The sequence below is a fragment of the Pseudophryne corroboree genome, unplaced genomic scaffold (genome assembly GCF_028390025.1).
Source record: "Pseudophryne corroboree isolate aPseCor3 unplaced genomic scaffold, aPseCor3.hap2 scaffold_1633, whole genome shotgun sequence".
NCBI classification, from domain to species: domain Eukaryota; kingdom Metazoa; phylum Chordata; class Amphibia; order Anura; family Myobatrachidae; genus Pseudophryne; species Pseudophryne corroboree.
This window is the reverse complement of record NW_026968268.1, coordinates 83,340-109,547: the sequence shown is the minus strand read 5'-3', so window position 1 is coordinate 109,547 and position 26,208 is coordinate 83,340. Positions and strand designations below refer to the sequence as shown.

Genomic DNA, 26,208 nt, shown 5'->3' with positions numbered 1-26,208 from the left:
TTCTGCCCTCCCACATTCATCTGAAAATGTGTTCTCCCTGCAGTTGTTGTCCCCAGATGAGAGTTCCCTTGTGCTTTCTCAGTTGAATCTCCTTAACTTGACGGGGGTGTGCCCGAGCAGCCGCCCTCCACAGCCCTATCCCAACACATACTTATCTTGCATATGAGATCTCTTGATCATGAAGATAGTTCTCACAGGGTGAGGTTCATCCATTACATTTTAAAGTAGGAAGGTACAAATTACATATTCGAATTACATATATGTGCTGGATTCAAATGTTTTCTCCCCTTCCTTTCTCAATTGTGCCCATCAGCAGCTATTCTAATGTTGCTGCCAATGGTTGTGACACATTTTTTTCTTCTGTGGGGTACACTGGACTCCACAAGGATTCACATTGGGGTGTAGAGTAGGATCTTGATCTGAGGCACCAACAAGCTCAAAGCTTTTGACTGTTCCCAAGATACTCAGCGCCCCCTCCTCTATAACCTCGCTTCCATGAACAGGGAGCTCAGTTTGTAGTTGGTGCCTTCAGTAGCAGGCCACTTAACAGGGGGCTGCCTCAGGCATCCTATTCTTAGCTATTAGTTTTGACAAGAAAATAAGAACTTTTTTAATAAGAATCTACAAGGGCTGCAGCAGGCTAGGTCTAATAGATATATTTACAGCAGCTCCATCACTCCCAGCGGCACAGTATACTCCCGTGCCCCGGTTGCTGGGTAACTGCAGCGGAGGCTCCGGTTTCTTCCTAAGGTCAGTCACACACACACCGCCCTCCGGGATCACGAGGCCGCTGATGAAAGGGTGGTAAGGGGCTTCTGTGCCCACACTATACCGTGATCCAGCGTGGCTGTAGGGGGCGGGCCGTGTGCGCACTGGCGTGGACACTGATTACTGGGCAGCTGCTCCACTAGCCACCAGGGACAGTTAAGGAGCACGGCTCTGGGGGTTTTTCTCCTATATTAACCCCATTTTGTACTACCCGCAGTGCGTTGTGATAGGTAATAGGGCCTGATTCAGGTTGGATTGCAATCGCAATAAGCAATCCATCTGCAAAATTTGCTAAGAGCATACGCATCCGCCTGCAGATAATGCGATCGCCTCTGCCTGTCAATCGGTGCAGGGGGGGGGGGGGGGCGAGGGGGGTCAACAACACTCCATTTCCAAGACGGAGATGGAGCGGTGCGGGGGCAGGGTTTCAATATTGGGTCGGCAACGGAGAAACAGGAGGCGTGGTCAGAGCGGCTGCATGACATCACATGGGCCGGACTCCGCCAGTGGAGCCCCAGCAACATGCAGTAGATTTTGTAGAGGCCGGGGAGGACTTCTGTTCCTGGGAACTAGCTGTGTTGTGCAGCTTTTTTCCTCTGCCCCTACCTCTGGCAAGAAAGGACGCACCTCGCACTTTCTTGTTTCTTTGTGACCGAAAGGACTGCATTTGATAATGCGGAGCTTTCTTATGCTGTGAGGGAACATAAGGTAAAAAAATTGATTTTCCAGCTGTAGCTGTGCGTGTTAATGCTTTGTCCATCCTAGGGGAGGATTCCCATCGTAACCTATCCGTTGATGGGAAAGGATACGCCATAAGAATCTTTTTGGAAATCTGCAGTCTTTTATCTGGAGATTCCCAAGCTTTTTCACATAACTCGTTCAGCTCGTGTGAGGGGGGAAAGGTTACCTCAGGCTTCTTTCCCTTGTACATATGTACCCTCTTGTCAGGGACAGGGGGTTCCTCTGTGATGTGCAAAACATCTTTTATTGCCATAATCCTATATCGAATGGATTTTGCCAATTTTGGCTGTAACTTTGCATCAACGTAATCGACACTGGAGTCAGAATCCGTGTCGGTATCTGTGTCAACAATCTGGGATAGTGGGCGCTTATGAGACCCTGACAGTCCCTGCGACATAGGATCAGGCATGGGTTGAGACCCTGACTGTCCCAAAGCTTCAGCCTTGTCTAATCTTTTGTGCAATGAGTTTACACTAGCATTTAAAACATTCCACATATCCATCCAATCAGGTGTCGGCGGAGACACCACATTCATTTGCTCCTGCTCCTCTCTAATATAGCCTTCTTCCTCAGACATGTCGACACACGTGTACCGACACACCACACACACAGGGAATGCTTTTTCTGAAGACAGTTTCCCCACAAGGCCCATTGGAGAGACAGAGAGAGAGAGTATGCCAGCACACACCCCAGCGCTATATAACCCAGGAATAACACAGTAACTTAATGTTTGTCCAGTAGCGCTGCTGTATGTAATTTGCGCCTAATTATGTGCCCCCCCTCTCTTTTCAACCCTCTTGTCTACCGTGGTATAAGCAGGGGAGAGTCCGGGCAGCTTCCTCTCAGCGGTGCTGTGGAGAAAAAATGGCGCTGGTGAGTGCTGAGGGAGAAGCCCCGCCCCCTCGGTTGCGGGCTTCTGTCCCGCTTAAACTGTAAAATTGGCAGGGGCTCATACATATACAGTGCCCAGCTGTATATATGTTATATTTTTGCCAAAAAGAGGTTTATATTGCTGCCCAGGGTGCCCCCCCTGCGCCCTGCACCCTTACAGTGACCGGAGTATGTGAGGTGTATGGGATCAATGGTGCACAGCTGCAGTGCTGTGCATTACCTCAGTGAAGATCATGAACTCTTCTGCCGCCTCTGAAGTCTTCTTTTCTTCTCATACTCACCCGGCTTCTATCTTCTGAATCTGCGAGGGGGACGGCGGCGCGGCTCTGGGATGGACGGCGAGGGTGAGATCCTGCGTACCAATCCCTCTGGAGCTAATGGTGTCCAGTAGCCTAAGAAGCAGGACCTTGCAACTCAGAGAGTAGGGCTGCTTCTCTCCCCTCAGTCCCTCGATGCAGGGAGTCTGTTGCCAGCAGTGCTCCCTGAAAATTAAAAACTTAACAAAATACTTTCTGTCAGAAAGCTCAGGAGAGCTCCTGAAAAGCACCCAGTCTCCACTGGGCACAGTATCAAACTGAGGTATGGAGGAGGGGCATAGAGGGAGGAGCCAGTGCACACCCAGAACTAGAGTCTTTCTTAAAGTGCCCATGTCTCCTGCTATCCCCATGGTCCTTACGGAGTCCCCAGCATACTCTAGGACATTAGAGAAACTAGAATTTTAATACCTACCGGTAAATCCTTTTCTCTTAGTCCGTAGAGGATGCTGGGCACCCGTCCCAGTGTGTACTGTGTCTGCTGTTATTAAATGGCCCTTAACTCCAGAATATTTATGTGGAGACAACTTTCCTGACTTGACCATCTTCCTTGGACGTTTTCCCCCTGTGTGACTGCTCCCCACCTCGAAAGGGTTGCATCCGTGGTCCCTAGGATCCAGTCCTGGATCCCGAACCATCGCCCCTCTAGGAGGTGAGAACTGTGCAGCCACCAATGGAGTGAGATTCTGGTCTTGGAAGACAGGATTATCCTCCGGTGCATGTGTAGGTGGGATCCGGACCACTTGTCCAACAGGTCCCACTGGAACACTCTGGCATGGAACCTGCCAAACTGAATGGCCTCGTAGGCCGCAACCATCTTCCCCAGCAACCGAATGCATTGATGGATTAACACTCTTGCTGGTTTCAGAATTAGTTTGACCAGACTCTGGATCTCCATAGCCTTTCCACTGGAGGAAAACCTCTTCTGTGTCCAGTATCACTCCCAAAAACAACAACCGCGTCATTGGGACCAACTGCGATTTTGGCAAGTTTAGGAGCCAACCATGTTGTTGAAGAACTGTCAGGGAGAGTGCAATGTTTTGCACCAACTGGTCCCTGGATCTCGCCTTTATCAGGAGAACATCCAAGTACGGGATAATTGTGACTCCTTGTTTGCGAAGGAGAACCATCATTTCCGCCATCACCCTGGTGAAAATCCTCGGAGCCGTGGACAGACCAAATGGCAACGTCTGAAATTAGTAATGACAATCCTGAATTGCAAACCTCAGGTAGCTTGATGCAGTGGCTAAATGGGAACATGTAAGTAGGCATCCTTTAAGTTTACCAAAACCATGAAATCTCCTTCCTCCGGACTGGAGATCACTACCGTGAGAGATTCCATCTTGAAATTGAATTTCTTTAGGTAGAAATTGAGGGATTTCAGATTTCAGATTGGTCTGACTGAGCCGTCCGGCTTCGGGACCACGAAGAGGCTTGAATAAAAACCTTCTCCCTGCTGACTAAGGCTGATTTGAACAATCGGTGAGGGGGAACGTCTTGAAACCCCAGTTTGTACCCTTGGGACACTATTTGTAAAACCCATGAGTCCAGGTCCGAATGAATCCAGAACTGACTGAAGAGTTTTAGACGTGCCCCCACTGGTGCGGGCACCTGCAAGAAAGCCCTAGCGTCATGCAGTGGATTTGGCAGAAGCAGAGGACAATCTCTGCTCCTGCAATCTTGAAGAGGCTACAGACCTCTTCCCTCTTCTCCTTCCTCTACCTGCAAAGAAAGGGGAATCTTAACTTCTTGCATATCTATTGGGCCGAAATGACTGCATCAGATAATGATGCGTCTTTATCCGTTGAGAGGGAACATAGTGCAAGAAGGTTGACTTACCTGCGGGAGCTGCCGAGATCAAATTAACTAGGCCGGCGCCAAACAAGGCTTCACCTTCATAGGGAAGAGACTCCCTTTCTTCTTGGAGTCAGCATCAGCATTTCCTTGGTGAATCCAGATATACAGGTAATGGGGGGAAGGGGATGTGTTCTGCACCAGCTATTAAATTCTAAATATTTGTATGAAGAGGCCCCAATAAATGTCCATCAGTTATATTAAATATTAATTGTAGGACGTTCGGGGGTGCTACCAGAGACAAGTAATGTTATGCAGGAAAGGAGAAGAGAAAAGAATGTCTCTTTTGCTGGCGCACAAATGATGATTTAAAAATTAACTTTTAATAAATTTGTTAAAATTGTCTAAACACGAAATAAAGTACAATAAGTTTGTATAATGTAATTATCATATATAATAAATGGAAATACATTTATTAATATCAAGGTTCGCTACCTGTGTTGTGTCTTTATTATTGATCCAAATTGACTATATCAATTAGTCTGATACTGAATTACTGGACACTATGTAATATTAGTTGAATGTATATTAGTAATTCACTTGACAAATGTCAGAACTTGGCAATAGTTCTACATATCATACACTTACAGCACTCTTTCCACAATATTTTCCCTTTATTCCAGATCAAATGGTATAATCCCCCACAGTAATTATTCCTGTTATAGTATAGTACAGTATGGTTGCTGGGGACGTCTTTAATGAAAAGAGAGGGAACATCTAATGTGTCTCCTTATGGGTAAAATACTTGCAAGCTAAGTGCTATGAATAGCATCAGCATGTAGATAAATGCTGAGTGTTAGGTGAGTAATGCAGATAAATAGGGATATCTAATAATTCTATAGAATAGTGGGTGAATTATTAGATATCCCTATTTATCTGCACCTCTAAGCACACTATTTGACTGTCCACACCCTGCTGTGCCTATTACCCATCTCCTCCACCACCCTCAACACTGACCCACACATCATTCACCCACAAAGATACAATAAAGGTAGTTTGGATAAATTAGCTAAATGAAATGGATTTAACCAATTTATCTAAATGACCATTTTTGGATGTTTTCCAGTGTTTGGGAGCAAATGGTCAATTGTCATTTGCTGCCACATATTAGCATAATTTTGTTTCAACTAGAAAAAATAAATGGACAGATAATCTAAGTGTGGATCCAGTTTAATGCTGATTTCAGAGCCAACTATAGACTTGATTGAGGTACTGTGTCCTCGGTACCAAATACCAATTAAAATAATATTGTGAGGTGTGAGGTGTTCAAAAAAGACTGAAAATGAGTGGAAATTATGGTTATTGAGGTTAATAATACTATGGGATCAAAATGACCCCCAAATTCTATGATTTAAGCTGTTTTTTAGGGTTTTTTGAAAAAAACACCCGAATCCAAAACACACCCGAATCCGACAAAAAAATTTCGGTGAGGTTTTGCCAAAACGCGTCCGAACCCAAAACACGGCCGCGGAACCGAACCCAAAACCAAAACACAAAACCCGAAAAATTTCCGGTGCACATCACTACTTAATTAGAACTTCGGTCAATGTGAATTAACCATTGGACTCAACCATGGTTATCCTTAAAACCCAGGGGTCTATTTAAGATCGATCTTAATCGATGTTGGGCTTCCAGGTTGAAAAAAACACACATTTACTAACATTTTAAAATTTATATAAAAAATCATCTGTTCGTAAATGCAGTGCACATGGTTTTGCCCAACTGCTAACAAAAATCCTGCTGCGATCAACTCAGAATTACCCCCCATGTGCACTGCAGGGAAGGCAGATTTAACATGTGCAGAGAGAGGCCCTCATTCCGAGTTGATCGCTCGCAAGCTGCTTTTAGCATCATTGCACACGCTAAGCCGCCGCCTACTGGGAGTGAATCTTAGCATCTTAAAATTGCGAAAGAAAGATTCGCAATATTGCGAAAAGACATCTCTGTGCAGTTTCTGAATAGCTCGAGACTTACTCTGCCAGTGCGATCAGTTCAGTGCTTGTCGTTCCTGGTTTGACGTCACAAACACACCCAGCGTTCGCCCAGACACTCCTCCGTTTCTCCAGCCACTCCCGCGTTTTTCCCAGAAACGGTAGCGTTTTTTCCCACATGCCCATAAAATGACCAGTTTCCGCCCAGAAACACCCACTTCCTGTCAATCACACTCCGATCACCAGAACGAAGAAAAAACCTCGTAATGCCGTGAGTAAAATTCCTAACTGTATAGCAAATTTACTTGGCGCAGTCACAGTGCGAACATTGCGCATGCGCAATAATCGGAAAATCGCTGCGATGCGAAGAAAATTACCGAGCGAACAACTCGGAATGACCACCAGAGTTAGATTTGGGTGTGGTGTGTTCAATCTGCAATCTGATTTGCAGTGTAAAAATAAAGCAGTCAGTATTTACCATGCACAGAAACAAATTAACTCACCCAAATCTAACTCTTTCAGCACATGTTATATCTGCCTCCCCTGCAGTACACATGGTTTTGCCCAACTGCTAACAAAATTCCTGCTGCGATCAACTTGGAATTACCCCCATCGATTGATGTTTTCACACTGCTCGTTCCAACCGCAAAAACTATGAAGAGGATGGGGGCATATACGCAGGGTCCATCCTGTGCATGTGCCTACATTTTCTACGGGTGCCCCGCAGAAAATGCGAATGCCTCTGCCTGTCAATCAGTAGAGGGCGTACCTTCGCAGGTATATCGCGATCATGAGCCATGTCTCCCATTTTTGTCATTATAGGTGCTCTGTGAGCTGCTGACCATGCCCCAGCCCCTCTGTCTCCCGTGAATAGACATTGTGGCTTATTCAGACCAGATCGCTTCAATTTATTTTCACCCAGCGGGCAATCAGGTCTGCACTGCACATGCGTATGCGCCACAATGCGTAGGTGCGACGGTCCGGAGATCACAAGAAGATTGAGAAGAAGAGGGTGTTTGTGTGGGTGGCAACTGAATGTTTCTAGGGAGTGTCCGGAAAAACACTGGAGGGACCCGGCGTTTTGTGGGAGGATTTGTGACGTCACCTCAATGGCTGAGTAAGTGCTGAGCTGTGCAGCTCTTGTGCACATGTGATCACACACCTGCACAGCAAATTTTCCCTTCCGCTGTAGGCGTCAACTACCTGAGCACAGGGATGCAAAAAACACACCCTAGCGATCAGGTCTGAATTACCCACAATGTGCATATTTGCAGAGCAACAAGCTACAGGGAGCCTTCCACCCCCCCCTTCCCCATGACTATGGGACACTGGGGGGGGGGGGTTGTTTGGGTTAGCTGGACATTCCCAAAAAAGTGACTGTCCTGCAAAAATTGGGTTAGTTGGGAGGTATGTGCAAATACATTTATTGTTTTGCATGCAGGGTAAATACTGGCTTCTTTGACATTTAGCCACAAATGCTGCACAGTTGAATTACAGTATTACACTGCAATTAACAGTTATGCTAGGACATTCCTTCTCCCAAAATCTACCTCTCTCTGCATGTTACATCTGTCCCACAGTGGCGTGCGGTGAGGTCAGTGGCTAGTGAGGCACTACAGCCATAATGTCCGCTGAATTCTGCCGATGACCCTTAGCCAATGCCCGCTACTGCCTCTGAGCCGATACCCACTGCCACCGCCAATGGCTTACAAACTCTCCCACAATCAACTGACCCAGCCCTCCACCACTAATTTCTATCTCAGTCCGATGCCGCCAATGCCCTGCTCATTGTTCTTGTGATATATTATAAATTTTTAAAGAAAAAAAAAATGAGTGTTTGGGACTGGGAAGGGTGAGGGAGGAGGACATGAATGCACTTTTGTTGTCCAGGGCTTCCATTAACTTAAAGGAGAAGGGTCTGAATGGGTTAAAAAAAAATGTGTGAGGTCCCCCCTCCTTAGTATAACCAGCCTCTTTGAGCCGGTCCTGGTTATTTAAATACTGGGGGGAAAAATGGACAGAGGTTCCCCGTATTTAGACAACCAGCACCGGGCTCTTAGACGGGTCCTGGTTCCAAAAATACGTGGGACAAAAGATGTAGGGGTCCCCCATATTTTTAAAACCAGCACCGGGCTCCACTAGCCAGAGAGATAATGCCACAGACGGGGGACACTTTTATGTAGGTCCCTGCGGCCCTGGCATTACCCCTCCAACTAGTCACCCCTGGCCGGGGTTCCCTGGAGGAGTGGGGACCCCTTAAATCAAGAGGTTCCTCCCCTCGAGGCACCCAAGGGCCAGGGGTGAAGCCCGAGGCTGTCCCCAGCACCCCTGGGTGGTGGGTGCCGGGCTGATAGCCATAAGTGTAAAAAAAGAACATTGTTTTTTTGTTGTGGAAGTACAAGGCCCAGCAAGCCTCCCCCACTTGCTGGTACTTGGAGAACCTCAAGTACCAGCAGGCGGGGAAATAACGGGCTCGCTGGTACCTGTAGTTCTACAACAACAAAAAAATACCCAAATAAAAACACAAACACACACACCGTGACAGTAAAATTATTGAGACAGGCTGTAGCATGTGGATGCATGTAACCCTATAAAAGTGATGGATTGGGTGACTATTACAATACCCACTGTTGCTGTCTGAAAAATGATGGATTTATAGATTGCTCTGCCGAGATATGTTTTTTTTCTAAAATGCACCACAGGTATGGATGGATAGTATACTTGATGACACAGAGGTAGGTAGAGCAGTGGCCTACTGTACCGTACTGCTATATATTATATTATTTATTATTATTATTATCCTTTATTTATATGGCGCCACAAGGGTTCCGCAGCACCCAATTACAGAGTACATAAACAAATAATCAAACAGGAAAACAGCAACTTACAGTTGATGACAATATAGGACAAGTACAGGGTAAATAAACATAGCTACATCAGCAGATGACACTGGAATAAGTATCAGGTGGCAGAAGACTGCTGGATTTGGTGCAGCTGAAGATTATTAAAGTAAGAAAAGAGTAAGCACATGAGGGAAGAGGGCCCTGCTCGTGAGAGCTTACATTCTAAAGGGGAGGGGTAGACAGACAGGGGTGAGACAGATGGGGTACATAGAGAGCGTGGAACAGAGGTTTAGGATGAGATTTGGCTGGGTTTGGTGAAGAAGTGGGTCTTGAGAGCCCATTTGAAGTTTTGTAGAGAGGTGGAGAGTCTGAGGGGGAGAGGTAGGGAATTCCAGAGAAGTGGTGCAGCACGTGAAAAATCTTGGAGGTAGGAGTGGGAGGAAGTAATCCGTAGGCAGGAGAGTCGGCGTGCATTAGCAGAGCGAAGAGGACGGGTGGGAGTGTAAAGCGAGATAAGATCAGAGATGTAGATGGGAGAGGAGTGGTTAGGGGCTTTGTAAGCAAGTGTGAGAAGCTTGAAATGGATTCTGAAAGGGAAGGGGAGCCAGGGAAGGACTAGTAAGAGAGGAGAGGTGGACGTAGTGCATTTGGTGAGGAAAATGAGCCGGGCAGCAGCATTGACGATATATTGGAGTGGAGAGAGGTATTTGTCAGGAATGCCAGTCAGGAGGAGATTACAGTAGTCCAGTCTGGAGATGACCAGTGAGTGGATAAGAGTCTTAGTAGCATCCTGGGTCAGAAAGGGTCTGATCCTGGAAATATTTTTTAGATGAAAACGGCAGGTTTGTAAGAGGTGCTGAATGTGTGGTTTGAAGGAGAGGGAGGAGTCAAGGATTACTCCAAGACAGCGCACTTGGGGGGTAGAGGAGATAGTAGTGCCATCAATAGATAATGAGATTGTAGGAGGTGAGGTTATGCGGGAGGGAGGGAAGATGATCAGCTCGATCTTAGACATGTTAAGTTTAAGAAAGCGCTGGGACATCCAGGAAGAGATAGCAGAGAGACAGTTGGAGATACGAGTGAGGAGAGTAGGGGAGAGGTCTGGAGAGGAAAGATAGATTTGAGTGTCATCAGCATAGAGATGATATTGGAAACCAAAAGAACTAATGAGCTTACCTAGTGAGGACGTATAGAGAGAGAAGAGGACCAAGGACAGAACCTTGGGGTACCCCTACAGTTAGTGGAAGTGAGGGGGAGGTGGAGTCATGAGAGGAGACAGAGAATGAACGGTCAGAAAGGTAGGACGACAACCAAGAGAGGGGAGTGTTACGCAGACCAATGGAGTGAAGGATTTGCAGTAGGAGAGGATGGTCCACAGTGTCAAAAGCAGCAGAGAGATCAAGTAGAATAAGTAGAGAGTAGTGTCCCTTAGATTTAGCAGCATGGAGGTCATTGCATACTTTTGTAAGGGCAGTTTCAGTGGAGTGGAGAGGACGGAAGCCAGACTGGAATGGGTCAAGCAGTGAGTGTGAGGAAAGAAAGGAAGTAAGGCGGTTGTAGACAATACGCTCAAGGAGTTTGGAGGCAAAAGGGAGAAGAGAGATGGGTCGGTAGTTGGAGAGAGTGTTTGGATCAAGGGTAGGTTTTTTAAGAATAGGAGAGATGAGAGCGTGGTTGAAGGCAGAGGGGACAGTGCCTGATGAGAGGGAGAGATTGAGAAGGTGGGAAAGATGGGAACAAGCAGAAGAAGAGATGTGGCAGAGGAGGCGGGAGGGGATAGGGTCAAGTGGGGAGGTGGTGAGGGGACAGGAACGAATGAGGGCCATGACTTCCTCTCCAGATGCATGGGAGAAAGATGACAGAGTTGGTGCGAGGGATGGGGAGGGTTGGTAAGGGATGGGAGAAGGCTGGTTACTGATAGTCTGGTGTGATGTGATGTCAGCTCTGGTAAAAGTCAGATTTCTTTGTCTCAGATCTTCCTCTAGCCTTGTTCTTATTTCGAGAGTTCCCTTGTGCTGCCTCAGTTGGATCTCCTTCACTTGACAGGGGGGTGCCCGAGCAGCGACCCTCCCCAGCTCTAGCCCAACTCCTACTAACCTGCCAGGCGAGATACTATAATCACGAAGGTGCTTCTCCCAGGGCAAGGCTCACCCATTGCACTCTGGGTGTGCTGCTCCTGCGATTTCCCCAAATGTGGGAAACTTGACTGCATAATTTGTGTTTCCCCTGGTCGGCTCTCGTATAATTCAGATCTCTTTGTCTCAGGTCTCTCTCCAGCCTAGTTTGCTGTCTGTTTCCACTTCTCTTTTCTTGAGCTGCTCCCTTCTATGCCCTTGCGCACTATCCTGACTTCTCCCGTCTGCTTACTTTGTGCCTTCCAACGCACAATGCGAACTACAGGTAGTGCTGCAGGTCCCACACCCTTTTATTTGCCTTACAGAGCAGCTCTGGAGCTGTTACAGTGCCCAGCTGCTGCAAGAAATCAGCTTGAATGCTTCGGGGCTGGGGCATAGCCAACATGAGCCCCACACCGAAGGAGGGTGGAGGTGTTTAATGCGAACTAGGGGTCATCCAAGCTCCGAAAAATGCTGCCATGCCCTGCACGCCCCTTTTCTCTTTTCATATGCAGACGAGGGTTGAAGCCAACTTTGACCCACTGCTTGGATGACATCACCATATGCAAATCCATCTGCTGCAGGCCTTCCCCCAGGAATGCTTGCACTAGTTGTTGCATTTGGTTTGTTGTTTGGGGGTGCTTCAGTATTAGGTAGCCTTCTGCCCTCCCATGTTCATCTGAAAATATGTGTTCTCCCTGCAGTTGTTGTCCCCAGATGAGAGTTCCCTTGTGCTGCCTCAGTTGAATCTCCTTTACTTGACAGAGATGTGCCTGAGCAGCGGCCCTCCCAAGCCCTATCCCAAATCATACTTATTTTGCATAGGAGATACCATGGTCATGAAGATTGTTCTCCCAGGGTGAGGTTCATTCATTGTATTCTGGGTATGCTGACCCGTATGATTTCCCCAAATGTGGGAAACTCGACTGCATTATTTGTGGTAGTGGGGGACTGTGTTTGTTCTTTCCTCTGGTCAGCTCTGGTAAAAGTCAGATTTATTTGTCTCAGATCTTCCTCTAGCCTTGTTCTTCTTTCGAGAGATTCCTTGTGCTGCCTCAGTTGGATCTCCTTCACTTGACAGGGGGGTGCCCGAGCAGCGACCCTCCCCAGCTCTAGCCCAACTCCTACTTACCTGCCAGGTGATATACTATGATCATGAAGGTGCTTCTCCCAGGGCAAGGCTCACTCATTGCACTCTGGGTGTGCTGCTCCTGTGATTTTTCCAAATGTGGGAAACTTGACTGCATAATTTGTTTTTCCCCTGGTCGGCTCTCGTATAATTCAGATCTCTTTGTCTCAGGTCTCTCTCCAGCCTAGTTTGCTGTCTGTTTCCACTTCTCTTTTCTTGAGCCGCTCCCTTCTATGCCCTTGCGCACTATCCTGACTTCTCCCGTCTGCTTAATTTGACTACAACCACCAATATATTCTGCTGCACTATATATATGCAAAGCTAATTCTGCTGGGTAATTACAACTGACTAAAACCACCAATATATTCTGCTGCACTATATCTATATTTGCAAAGCTAATTCTGCTGGGTAATTACAATTGACTACAACCACCAATATATTCTGCTGCACTATATCTATATATGCAAAGCTAATTCTGCTGAGTAATTACAATTGACTACAACCACCAATATATTCTGCTGCACTATATCTATATATGCAAAGCTAATTCTGCTGGGTAATGCAAATTGAAACATTATTGCATAGTATGTGATTTTGAAGTACTTTTTTAAAGTTTTGAATGATATAGACCCAGTTTAATCTTTGTGGAATGCCTGGTTGTTGTTTTTAAGGTAATTTATTGCCTGGCATTTGAGGGGGTGGGGTGTGGTTACAGATTTCAATTATTGGTTTCACTTGTAATAGTCTTCTACTTAAGTCCAATGGTGTAGGCTGTGCAAAGCCGTTTGGCTGTGCATTTATTGATCTAAGCATGCATTTTTATCAAAGCGTGATAAAATTGACACATAACAGCAGTGTTCAATCAGCATTAATTTATCTTCAGCTGATATCGATTGTGAATTGACGTTTCTTCTCTTCTTGTCACCTACAGGTAATTACAATTGACTACAACCACCAATATATTCTGCTGCACTATATCTATATATGCAAAGCTAATTCTGCTGGGTAATGCAAATTGAAACATTATTGCATAGTATGTGATTTTGAAGTACTTTTTTAAAGTTTTGAATGATATAGACCCAGTTTAGTCTTTGTGGAATGCCTGGTTGTTGTTTTTAAGGTAATTTATTGCCTGGCATTTGAGGGGGTGGGGTGTGGTTACAGATTTCAATTATTGGTTTCACTTGTAATAGTCTTCTACTTAAGTCCAATGGTGTAGGCTGTGCAAAGCCATTTGGCTGTGCATTTATTGATCTAAGCGTGCATTTTTATCAAAGCGTGATAAAATTGACACATAACAGCAGTGTTCAATCAGCGTTCAATCGAAGTGAAAAAGAAGGAAAACAGAAGCACACCAATCTAACAAAACAAAGAAAACTGAAGAACTAATAACAAATGTGAGTCACTTACTCCTCAGATCACTCACCTCCTGATTGTTGCATCTGATTACATAGCACAGAACTACCTTACTTGGACATTTCATAAACCATCCATTTCACCTACAAATGCCTGTATCTGTATTATTGTAATTTTGTTTTTTAAGCACAGCTGCACCAATGCAATTTTACCTGCAAACACTTAAAACATCTAACATAATTACCATTGCTTCTTAAACCTCTCACAATCCTTTCATTTCTTACACTCCAAATACTTTTCTGCACCCACTTTATCTACGCTTTTGACTCATTTCATACTAAATCTACACCCCTTGAGCCTACACAGCTTTTCTCACCTGCATTTCTGCAATTCTTCTGCTCGGATTGCCTTACAGTCTCCTCTCCTACTTCCACTTTCCCTCAACCTATTTACCTACTTAACACTATGTCAAGGTTTTCTTATACTCCCCACATCACTAAGTGTCTACCTAATAATGTATCTTTAGCCTTCCCCCCTAGTCTCCTCCACCTCCTCCTCTCTCCCCTCCTCTGTCTCCCCTCCATCCCTCTGTTTCCTTCCCCCACCTTTCCTGTTACCCCACTTTCATTCACCTCTGCCCCATGGTCCTGCTACCCCACAACTCAGCCCTGCTCCCTCTCTCCCTTCCCTGTCACCTCCCCACACCCCCATCCACATCACACTGACCTCCCTCCCTGCCCACCTCCTGCAGTTTCCCCTCCTAGCTCAGGCACCCGTACCATCACTACTCTCTCATCATCCCTGCCCTCAAAGTTAATCCCACCTCATCGCTACAGCAACCCTGAAAATCTAATTCACATCTCTCCCACAAACTCATACCCCCTATCCTGTGCCCTCTGGAATGCCAGATCTGTTTATAACAAACTGGTCCCCACTCATGACCTTTTCATTTCCAACTCCCTACACCTACTAGCCATTACTGAAACTTGGATTACGCCCTCTGACACTACTTCTGCTGCTGCTCTCTCTGCTGGGGGCCTTACATTGACACACACACCCCGACCTGGGGGTCGCCATGGGGGTGGTGTTGGGGTCCTTTTACCTTCTAGTTACTCCTACCAACTCATACCACCAGAACCATCCCTTATATTCTTTACATTTGAGGTCCACGCCATATGCCTCTTCCAACCAGTTTATCTTAGAGTAGCTGTCATTTACCGCCCCCCTGGCACTGCTTCCAAATTAATCGACAACTTTGCTTCCTGGCTTCCTCACTTCCTCTCTTCTGACATTCCCACCATTATCCTAGGCGATTTCAACATCCCTATTGACATCCCCACACAATCCCCTGCCTCTAAACTCCTTAACCTCACCTCTTCACTTGGTCTCTCCCAGTGGACCTCCTCACCCTCCCATGTGAATGGGAGCTCACTGGATCTGGTCTTCACTTACCGCTGTGATATTTCTGATTTTTCCAACTCCCCATTTCCCCTCTCTGACCACCACCTGCTCTCCTTCAACCTATCTCTCTCGACTTCCCCATCTCTACCTCCTAAGGCTACCATCACTAAGCGTAACATTGAAGCTATTGACACCACATTCCTTTCCTCCCTGTTTGACTCACTTCTCTCTCCTATTCTCTCTCTCTCATGCCCTGAACAAGCCACTTCCACATACAATGCTTCCCTTACTTCTGCTCTTGACTCTGTTGCTCCACCAACCACTATTCACCCTCACAAATTAACACCTCAACCCTGGCACACCAAATGCACCAGATATCTGCAAAAATGCTCACGTACGGCTGAGCGACACTGGAGGAAATCACGCTCTAAGGCAGACTTCCTCCATTTCAAACTTATGCTCTCATCCTTCAGTGCTGCCCTTTCTCTTGCTAAACAGTCATACTTCAAGAACCTCATCTCCTCCCAGTCTTCCAACCCCCGGCGCCTCTTTGCCACTCTCAACTCACTCCTCTGCCCACCTCCACCTCGTCTCCCTTCCTCACTCTCTGCTCTTGACTTTGCCACTTACTTCACATCCAAAATTGACTCCATACGTCAGGACATCACATCACACCAGACTATCAGTAACCAGCCTTCTCCCAACCCTTACCAACCCTCCCCATCCCTCGCACCAACTCTGTCATCTTTCTCCCATGCATCTGGAGAGGAAGTCATGGCCCTCATTCGTTCCTGTCCCCTCACCACCTCCCCACTTGACCCAATCCCCTCCCACCTCCTTTGCCACCTCTCTTCTTCTGCTTTTTCCCATCTTTCCCACCTTCTCAATCTCTCCCTCTCATCAGGCACTGTCCCCTCTGCCTTCAAGCACGCTCTCATCTCTCCTATTCTTAAAAAACCTACCCTTGATCCAAACACTCTCTCCAACTACCGACCCATCTCTCTCCTCCCTTTTGCCTCCAAACTCCTTGAGCGTATTGTCTACAACCGCCTTACTTCCTTTCTTTCCTCACACTCACTGCTTGACCCATTCCAGTCTGGCTTCCGTCCTCTCCACTCCACTGAAACTGCCCTTACAAAAGTATGCAATGACCTCCATGCTGCTAAATCTAAGGGACACTACTCTCTACTTATTCTACTTGATCTCTCTGCTGCTTTTGACACTGTGGACCATCCTCTCCTACTGCAAATCCTTCACTCCATTGGTCTGCGTAACACAGCCCTCTCTTGGTTGTCGTCCTAACTTTCTGACCGTTCATTCTCTGTCTCCTCTCATGACTCCACCTCCCCCTCACTTCCACTAACTGTAGGGGTACCCCAAGGTTCTGTCCTTGGTCCTCTTCTCTTTTCTCTCTATACGTCCTCACTAGGTAAGCTCATTAGTTCTTTTGGTTTCCAATATCATCTCTATGCTGATGACACTCAAATCTATCTTTCCTCTCCAGACCTCTCCCCTACTCTCCTCACTCGTATCTCCAACTGTCTCTCTGCTATCTCTTCCTGGATGTCCCAGCGCTTTCTTAAACTTAACATGTCTAAGACCGAGCTGATCATCCTACCTCCCTCCCGCATAACCTCACCTCCTACAATCTCATTATCTATTGATGGCACTACTATCTCCTCTACCCCCCAAGTGCGCTGTCTTGGAGTAATCCTTGACTCCTCCCTCTCCTTCAAACCACACATTCAGCACCTCTCACAAACCTGCCGTTTTCATCTAAAAAATATTTCCAGGATCAGACCCTTTCTGACCCAGGATGCTACTAAGACTCTTATCCACTCACTGGTCATCTCCAGACTGGACTGCTGTAATCTCTTCCTGACTGGCATTCCTGACAAATACCTCTCTCCACTCCAATCTATCCTCAATGCTGCTTCCCGGCTCATTTTCCTCACCAAACGCACTACGTCCACCTCTCCTCTCTTACTAGTTCTTCACTGGCTCCCCTTCCCTTTCAGAATCCATTTCAAGCTTCTCACACTTGCTTACAAAGCCCTCACCCACTCCTCTCCCATCTACATCTCTGATCTTATCTCGCTTTACACTCCCACCCGCCCTCTTCGCTCTGCTAATGCACACCGACTCCTGCCTACGGATTACTTCCTCCCACTCCTACCTCCAAGATTTTTCACGTGCTGCACCACTTCTCTGGAATTCCCTATCTCTCCCCCTCAGACTCTCCACCTCTCTACAAAACTTCAAACGGGCTCTCAAGACCCACTTCTTCACCAAACCCAGCCAAATCTCATCCTAAACCTCTGTTCCACGCTCTCTATGTACCCCATCTGTCTCACCCCTGTCTGTCTACCCCTCCCTTTTAGAATGTAAGCTCTCACGAGCAGGGCCCTCTTCCCTCATGTGCTTACTCTTTTCTTACTTTAATAATCTTCAGCTGCACCAAATCCAGCAGTCTTCTGCCACCTGATACTTATTCCAGTGTCATCTGCTGATGTAGCTATGTTTATTTACCCTGTACTTGTCCTATATTGTTGTCAACTGTAAATTGCTGTTTTCCTGTTTGATTATTTGTTTATGTACTCTGTAATTGGGCACTGCGGAACCCTTGTGGCGCCATATAAATAAAGGATAATAATAATAATAATAATAAATAATATAATATATAGCAGTACGGTACAGTAGGCCACTGCTCTACCTACCTCTGTGTCGTCAAGTATACTATCCATCCATACCTGTGGTGCATTTTAGAAAAAAACATGTCTCGGCAGAGCAATCTATAAATCCATAATTTTTCAGACAACAACAGTGGGTATTGTAATAGTCACCCAATCCATCACTTTTATAGGGTTACATGCACCCACATGCTACAGCCTGTCTCAATAATTTTACTGTCACGGTGTGTGTGTTTGTGTTTTTATTTGGGTATTTTTTGTTGTTGTAGAACTACAGGTACCAGCAAGCCCGTTATTTCCCCGCCTGCTGGTACTTGAGGTTCTCCAAGTACCAGCAAGCGGGGGAGGCTTGCTGGGCCTTGTAGTTCCACAACAACAAAAACAATATTCTTTTTTTACACACATGGCTATCAGCCCGGCACCCACCACCCAGGGGTGCTGGGGACAGCCTCGGGCTTCACCTCTGGCCCTTGGGTGCCTCGAGGGGAGGAACCTCTTGATTTAAGGGGTCCCCACTCCTCCAGGGAACCCCGGCCAGGGGTGACTAGTTGGAGGGGTAATGCCAGGGCCGCAGGGACCTACATAAAAGTGTCCCCCGTCTGTGGCATTATCTCTCTGGCTAGTGGAGCCCGGTGCTGGTTTTAAAAATATGGGGGACCCCTACATCTTTTGTCCCACGTATTTTTGGAACCTGGACCGTTCTAAGAGCCCGGTGCTGGTTGTCTAAATACGGGGAACCCCTGTCCAATTTTCCCCCCAGTATTTAAATAACCAGGACCAGCTCAAAGAGCCCGAGGCTGGTTATACTAAGGAGGGGGGACCTCACGCATTTTTTTTAACCCATTCAGACCCTTCTCCTTTAAGTTAATGGAAGCCCTGGACAACAAAAGTGCATTCATGTCCTCCTCCCTCACCCTTCCCAGTCCCAAACACTCATTTTTTTTTCTTTAAAAATGTATAATATATAACAAGAACAATGAGCAGGCAGGCAGCGGGCATTGGCGGCATCGGACTGAGATAGAAATTAGTGGTGGAGGGCTGGGTCAGTTGATTGTGGGAGAGTTTGTAAGCCATTGACGGTGGCAGCGGGTATCGGCTCAGAGGCAGTAGCGGGCATTGGCTAAGGGTCATCGGCAGGATTCGGCGGAAATTATGGCTGTAGTGCCTCACTAGCCACTGACCTCACCGCACGCCACTGTGGGACAGATGTAACATGCAGAGAGAGGTAGATTTGGGAGGGGGAATGTCCTAGCATAACTGTTAATTGCAGTGTAATACTGTAATTCAGCTGTGCAGCATTTGTGGCTAAATGTCAAAGAAGCCAGTATTTACCCCGCATGCAAAACAATAAATGTATTTGAACATACCTCCCAACTATACCAATTTTTGCAGGACAGTCACTTTTTTTGGGAATGTCCAGCTAACAACCCCCCCCCCTGTGGGGGCCGCAGTGTCCCATAGTCATGGGGAAGGGGGGGGGGGGTGGAAGGCTCCCTGTAGCTTTTTGCTCTGCAAATATGCACATTGTGGGTAATTCAGACCTGATCGCTAGGGTGTGTTTTTTGCATCCCTGTAATCAGGTAGTTGCCGCCTACAGCGGAAGGGAAAATTTGCTGTGCAGGTGTGTGATCACATGTGCACAAGAGCTGCACAGCTCAGCACTTACTCAGCCATTGAGGTGACGTCACAAATCCTCCCACAAAACGCCGGGTCCCTCCAGTGTTTTTCCGGACACTCCCTAGAAACATTCAGTTGCAACCCACACAAACACCCTCTTCTTGTCAATCTTCTTGTGATCTCCGGACCGTCGCACTTACGCATTGTGGCGCATACGCTTGTGCAGTGCAGACCTGATTGCCCGTTGGGTGAAAATAAATTGAAGCGATCTGGTCTGAATAAGCCTCAATGTCTATTCACGGGAGACAGAGGGGCTGGGGCATGGCCAGCAGCTCACAGAGCACCTATAATGACAAAAATGGGAGACATGGCTCATGATCGCGATATACCTGCGAAGGTACGCCCTCTACTGATTGACAGGCAGAGGCATTCGCATTTTCTGCGGGGCACCCGGAGAAAATGTAGGCACACGCACAGGATGGACCCTGCGTATATGCCCCAATCCTCTTCATAGTTTTTGCGGTTGGAACGCGTATTACGATCCAAACTGAATTAGGCCCTATGTCTTATATACACGAGCAGTGTGAAAATGGGGGTAATTCGATGGGGGTAATTCCAAGTTGATCGCAGCAGGAATTTTGTTAGCAGTTGGGCAAAACCATGTGTACTGCAGGGGAGGCAGATATAACATGTGCAGAAAGAGTTAGATTTGGGTGAGTTATTTTGTTTCTGTGCAGGGTAAATACTGACTGCTTTATTTTTACACTGCAAATTAGATTGCAGATTGAACACACCACACCCAAATCTAACTCTCTCTGCACATGTTAAATCTGCCTTCCCTGCAGTGCACATAGGTGGTCATTCCGAGTTGTTCGCTCGGTAATTTTCTTCGCATCGCAGCGATTTTCCGCTTAATGCGCATGCGCAATGTTCGCACTGCGACTGCGCCAAGTAAATTTGCTATGCAGTTAGGAATATTACTCACGGTTTTTTCATCGTTCTGGTGATCGTAATGTGATTGACAGGAAGTGGGTGTTTCTGGGCGGAAACAGACCGTTTTAGGGGCGTGTGGGAAAAAATGCTACCGTTTCTGGGAAAAACGCGGTAATGGCTGGAGAAACGGAGGAGTGTCTGGGCGAACGCTGGGTGTGTTTGTGACGTCAAACCAGGAACGACAAGCACTGAACTGATCGCACTGGCAGAGTAAGTCTCGAGCTACTCAGAAACTGCACAGAGATGTCTTATCGCAATAGTGCAAATCTTTCGTTCGCAATTTTAAGATGCTAAGATTCACTCCCAGTAGGCGGCGGCTTAGCGTGTGCAATGCTGCTAAAAGCAGCTTGCGAGCGAACAACTCGGAATGAGGGCCATGGGGGGTAATTCTGAGTTGATCGCAGCAGGATTTTTGTTAGCAGTTGGGCAAAACCATGTGCACTGCATTTACGAACAGATGATTTTTTATATAAATTTTAAAATGTTAGTAAATGTGTGTTTTTTTTTCAACCTGGAAGCCCAACATCGATTAAGATCGATCTTAAATAGACCCCTGGGTTTTAAGGATAACCATGGTTGAGTCCAATGGTTAATTCACATTGACCGAAGTTCTAATTAAGTCACCCGTGCTCAAGCATGATATCCTTAAAATCTGGATTGCAATGACAGCATTTGGGAACTATGCCTAAGGGTTTAATTTTTACATTTATCCACTGACAATAAATCTACCTACAATATCCCTGTAACTGTTATGATTACAGTATTTCACTAAATAATTTAATTTGCTGAACCCTCTGTAAAAAGAAATATTAAGATGCTGTAATTCCCAGATGCAGCAAATTTGTTAGCTAGTGGGCAAAACCATGTGCACTGCAGGGATGTGGGGGGGGGGGGGGGGGGGCAGATATAACATTTGCAGAGAGATTTAGGTGGGTTATATTGTTTGTGTGCAGGGTAAATACTGGCTGTTTTGTTTTTACACTGCAATGTAGATTTCAGTTTGAACACACCGCACCAAAATCTAACTCTCTCTGCACATATTATACACCCCCCCCCCTGCAGTGTACATGGTTTTAGCTAATAAATTTGCTGCTGTGATCAGATCTGAGTTAAGCCCTATGTATTTGGCACTGGCAAAGGGTTAGAGCCTTGCTGTAGAACTCACACCTTTCTTATCATGCATTGTAATATTTCCTATGTCCTGATGTTGTGCTCTCTGCTCCATCCAAGTAAACAGCAATGTAGCGTGGCTATCAAAGAGCGTGAAGATTGCAGATTTCCTGGGATTAATGCTAAAGAATGCTATTATAGAGGCTGCTGCTTTAATTCAAGTGTCACTGGGGTTAAATGGTGTTTTTACCTTAAAAACACAGGTAGAGTATACAGTACAGTGGTAGAGTGGGAGCATGTAGTGCTATTGATTACAGATTTGATGGAGCTTAAACATGGATAAGGTCAATAGCTATAAGAGTTTATCTTGTGTATCCTTTATTCTTAGTCACGGTCAGATAAGATTAGAAAATACCATTTAAGTGGAAATTTCCTGTTAGCTGTTTTTCAGTTTGCTCAACTGTCTGATTAACTGGTCCTAAAAAAGGACCAAAGGAGCTAAATTGCCCTGTGATCTAGCTAAATTGCACCAGTTAAAAAAAAAAAAAAAACTAAGCTGCTGTAATTCCTGGATGTTTCCTTACTGCATCAACAGGAAGTGACAAGAAACAATGTAATGTGGAACCGTACAGCAGAAGGGATTGCGGCTACCCCACAATAAGTGCAGCGGAATGTAAGAAGAGGAATTGTTGCTTTGACTGCAGCATTCCCGGGGTTAACTGGTGTTTCTTCAAGTCACAAGGTATGGAGCTGCTGTATAGTTACTCGCAAGTCAGTAGTTGTATGATGCTCACACCTGTTAAGCTGGATACACACAGAATGCCCTACACAGGGGGTGAAATGAGCGCCCCCCCACCCCCCGTACGCTCAGCACACATCACGCTGTGCTGAGCGGGGGGAGAGATGTGTGCTGAGCAGTTCGCTCAGCACACATCTCTCCCCAAAATCGGTCCGTGAATACGGACCTTTAAACTGGATCCACACTTAGATTATCTGTCCATTTTTTTTTTCTAGTTGAAACAAAATTATGCTAATATGTGGCAGCAAATGACAATTGACCATTTGCTCACAAACACTGGAAAACATCCAAAAATGGTCATTTAGATAAATTGGTTAAATCCATTTCATTTAGCTAATTTATCCAAACTACCTTTATTGTATCTTTGTGGGTGAATGATGTGTGGGTCAGTGTTGAGGGTGGTGGAGGAGATGGGTAATAGGCACAGCAGGGTGTGGACAGTCAAATAGTGTGCTTAGAGGTTCAGAGTCATTGTATGAGACTCTGGCAACAGTGAATTGATGAGTCTGGTGTCCATAGGGTGGGACGCACTAACCTTTTTATGCTATTGAAATAGTTCTCCTCCTGACCGACGCAGTTCCTTGCTCCGAGGTTGGTGTATTGTCCTGTTGCAGCGCCTCTCCACTGTGGTCACAGTGAGCTGTGTGGTGTTGCTGGCGCATGTCAATCTCCCCCCAACCTCCCTCTGGCATTTCAGACCTACGTACGCATGATGGGATCTTGTATGATATGCGCGTGTGCTGTAGAGATGAAAGTGGCGGTGAGGAGGCAGATCGTGAGATGGGGAAACTTTGTGGACTGTTAGCGAAGGGGAGCACTGGGCAATCTGAGTTGCAAAGAGGGCAGCAGAAGAGGTTATTGCATGTGCACTGGTGACAGGTCCATCCTTGGTGGCTAGCCTCAGTGGTAAAGGGGTACATGAGCTAGTGTCCCTTGGTCAGCCATGTACCATGGCCACCTCCCTACCTCCTATATATTCTCCCAAATCTGTCACTTTGTTACGGTCTGCTGCTGGCACTGGTGTATCGTCCTGCAGATGCCGTCTCCGCCCATTGCTGTGACTTCCCCCAGAGTTAGCCACACAGAGTGACAGATCTGGGAAAATATATAGGAGATCATTACTTTCACTTGCAGCCTACCTTATTTTTTGCAGCCTAGCATGCTCCTGACCCCTTCTCTCACTAATACTTATACAACATTCATGAACTCATCTTAAGGTTTCTTTATTATTCAGTCACACTGTCTTGGATCCAAACCATTTCCTGTGGCATTGCAGTCAAACAATTGAGCTATTTACCCTTGCATAGAAAGGTATAATCTAAGCTAGAGAATTCTATTTGGAGCTCACCTTGTACTTTGTGAAGAAATAATCAGCATTGTGGCTGAGCAGATATATGGAGTGTGTGGCTGCACACTGCATTGATCTGCTGAGTTGCAATGCTAATAATTTTTTTTTGCAAAGTACCAATAGCTTCATATAATGTTCACAATTTTTATGCAGGATCAAGTAGCTCAATGGGTAGGGTGTTTGATTAGAATTCAACAGGTTATAGGTTTGAATCCTGGGTATGGTAGTTTGAGGTGTTATTTAATAAAGTGTGTTTATATATTAGTCACACATGGCTTACTTGTACAAATGGCATGTCACCAGTTAGTGCTGACTGCTGATATGCCATTTGCACAAGCAAGCCATGTGTGACTGTATATGCATTTAAGGAGGGCCCCCCGGCAATACCACAAACCATTGAGTGTCAAGTATACTAGATATATCTTCATATCTCATGTGCTTTCTCTGAGACCAATCTTGTTATGCCCCTTCCCCACGAGGCATGCGCCTTTTGTCCATATTGCAAAAATAGTGTGGGGGGGGGGGGGCATATAATTCTCTGTCACAGGGCACTAAAAAGTCTAGTTATGGCTCTGGTATGCATTATGTAATCTGGCAGACCATCTCTCCAACACTGGCTGATTGGAATAGAAATCCGGTTATCTATGTGAGCAAATGACCATCAACGATTTACTCTCAAACACTAGAAAATGGACAAAAATGGTCCCCTAAACAAATTGGTTAAATTTTGGGTTTAACCAATTTGTGTAATGACCATTTTTGACCACTTTTCTAGTGTTTGGGAGCAAATGGTTAATTGACATTTGCTCCTATACATTACCAGATTTTTATTCCATCCATCCAGACTGGATAGATAGCCTGACAGATAATTGTGTAGTGTACGCCCAGGATAACTGTCAGTTATGCTTTCTTTTATGATGGCACACAAATGGGTGGGCAGATCCAGGGCAAGCACTGCCCACTCATGCATAGTTGTCAACTGATGTGAAGTTCCAGGGGGCAATCTCAGTTATAAATAAAAGTATCTGGAAATTGTCCCTAGTTTAATAAAAAAAAAAAAAATTGATCAACTCCATTTATTTAGTATGATATCCCAGGTGATAGGATGCCGACATCTCAAACTACAATACCAAGGATTCAAACCTATAACCTGTTGAATTCTAATCAAACACCCTACCCATTGAGCTATTTGATCCTGCATAAAAATTGTGAACATTATATGAAGCTATTGGTACTTTGAAAAAAAAAGTATCAGCATTGCAACGCAGCAGATCCATGCAGTTTGCAGCCACACACTACATGTATCTGCTCAGCCACAATGCTGATTATTTCTTCACAAAGTACAAGGTGAGCTCCAAATAGAATTCTCTATCTTAGAATTATACCTTTCTATGCCAAACTTAGAAGTCGGGCCCCCCACCCTGGGATCCCCCAGAGGGAGGCCCGCCCCGTCATGCGGCAGGCTTGTCCGTTTTGGAAGCAGGCTGACGGGCAGCCCAGGCTTGCTTCAGTCTGGGCTTGGCAGGTCTGGAAGCATGAGCTTGCTTTGGGTATGCCTGACCATGGGTACGCTTTACCTGGAGGATGAAAGGGCCAAGGAAAAGTACTTTTAGCCTTCTACGTGGTAGGAGTCATACTAGGTAGGCAAGTTGTTTTAGCAGTAGCCAGATCAGCTACAATCTTATTGAGGTCTTCTCCAAAGAGAGTGTCTCCCTTGATAGGAAGCACCTCCAGGGTTTTCTTGGAATCCATATCCACCGACCAGGATCTCAACCAGCTGTATAAAGTATTACCTTGGAACTGGCTCTCCACTCCCCATTATCTGGTTATCATGACTTCCTCCGCCAGTTTCCAGACTCGCTTGCTGAAGCTCGGCCACTTCTTCCTAGCAGCAGGCTCCTGGATCACTGGGCAGCAGAGGTGCTTGGGAGCCGGATGGGGGAGGAGCAATAAGGCAGGCAGCCTTTGGCGCACACACACACACACACACACACACACACCAAAAAAGAACATATCCCAGTTTAACATAACGCTATGTGGTGCAAGGTATGGAGCTGGTCACTTGTATCAGACCTCTGACATTTGCCTTTTCACCCATATTGCATACTTTTTCTTGCAGGTTGTGTCTTAATTCAAGAAGTGTTCTAAGTACTTCAGCTTAGTATCTTTACTGACCCCTCTTTACCCCACACTACATAACTGACCCCTCTATACCCTACACTACATCACTGACCTTTCTATAACCATCACTGCATTACTGACCCCTCTTTACAGTACACTGACCTCTATATACCTGCTAGTACATCCCT

General features: G+C 46.1%; 3 non-coding genes across 3 annotated transcripts; all 3 read left to right on the top strand.

Moving 5' to 3' along the window:
• Positions 1 to 11,431: 11,431 nt before the first annotated feature.
• On the top strand, positions 11,432 to 11,594 carry LOC135001277 (U1 spliceosomal RNA). The gene has a single exon (XR_010202797.1). It is a non-coding gene; the product is annotated as a U1 spliceosomal RNA (small nuclear RNA).
• Positions 11,595 to 12,264: 670 nt separating this feature from the next.
• Positions 12,265 to 12,428, top strand: LOC135001263 (U1 spliceosomal RNA). Its single transcript, XR_010202783.1, has one exon. It is a non-coding gene; the product is annotated as a U1 spliceosomal RNA (small nuclear RNA).
• Positions 12,429 to 12,580: 152 nt separating this feature from the next.
• LOC135001285 (U1 spliceosomal RNA) lies at positions 12,581 to 12,743 on the top strand. The gene has a single exon (XR_010202804.1). It is a non-coding gene; the product is annotated as a U1 spliceosomal RNA (small nuclear RNA).
• Positions 12,744 to 26,208: the final 13,465 nt, after the last annotated feature.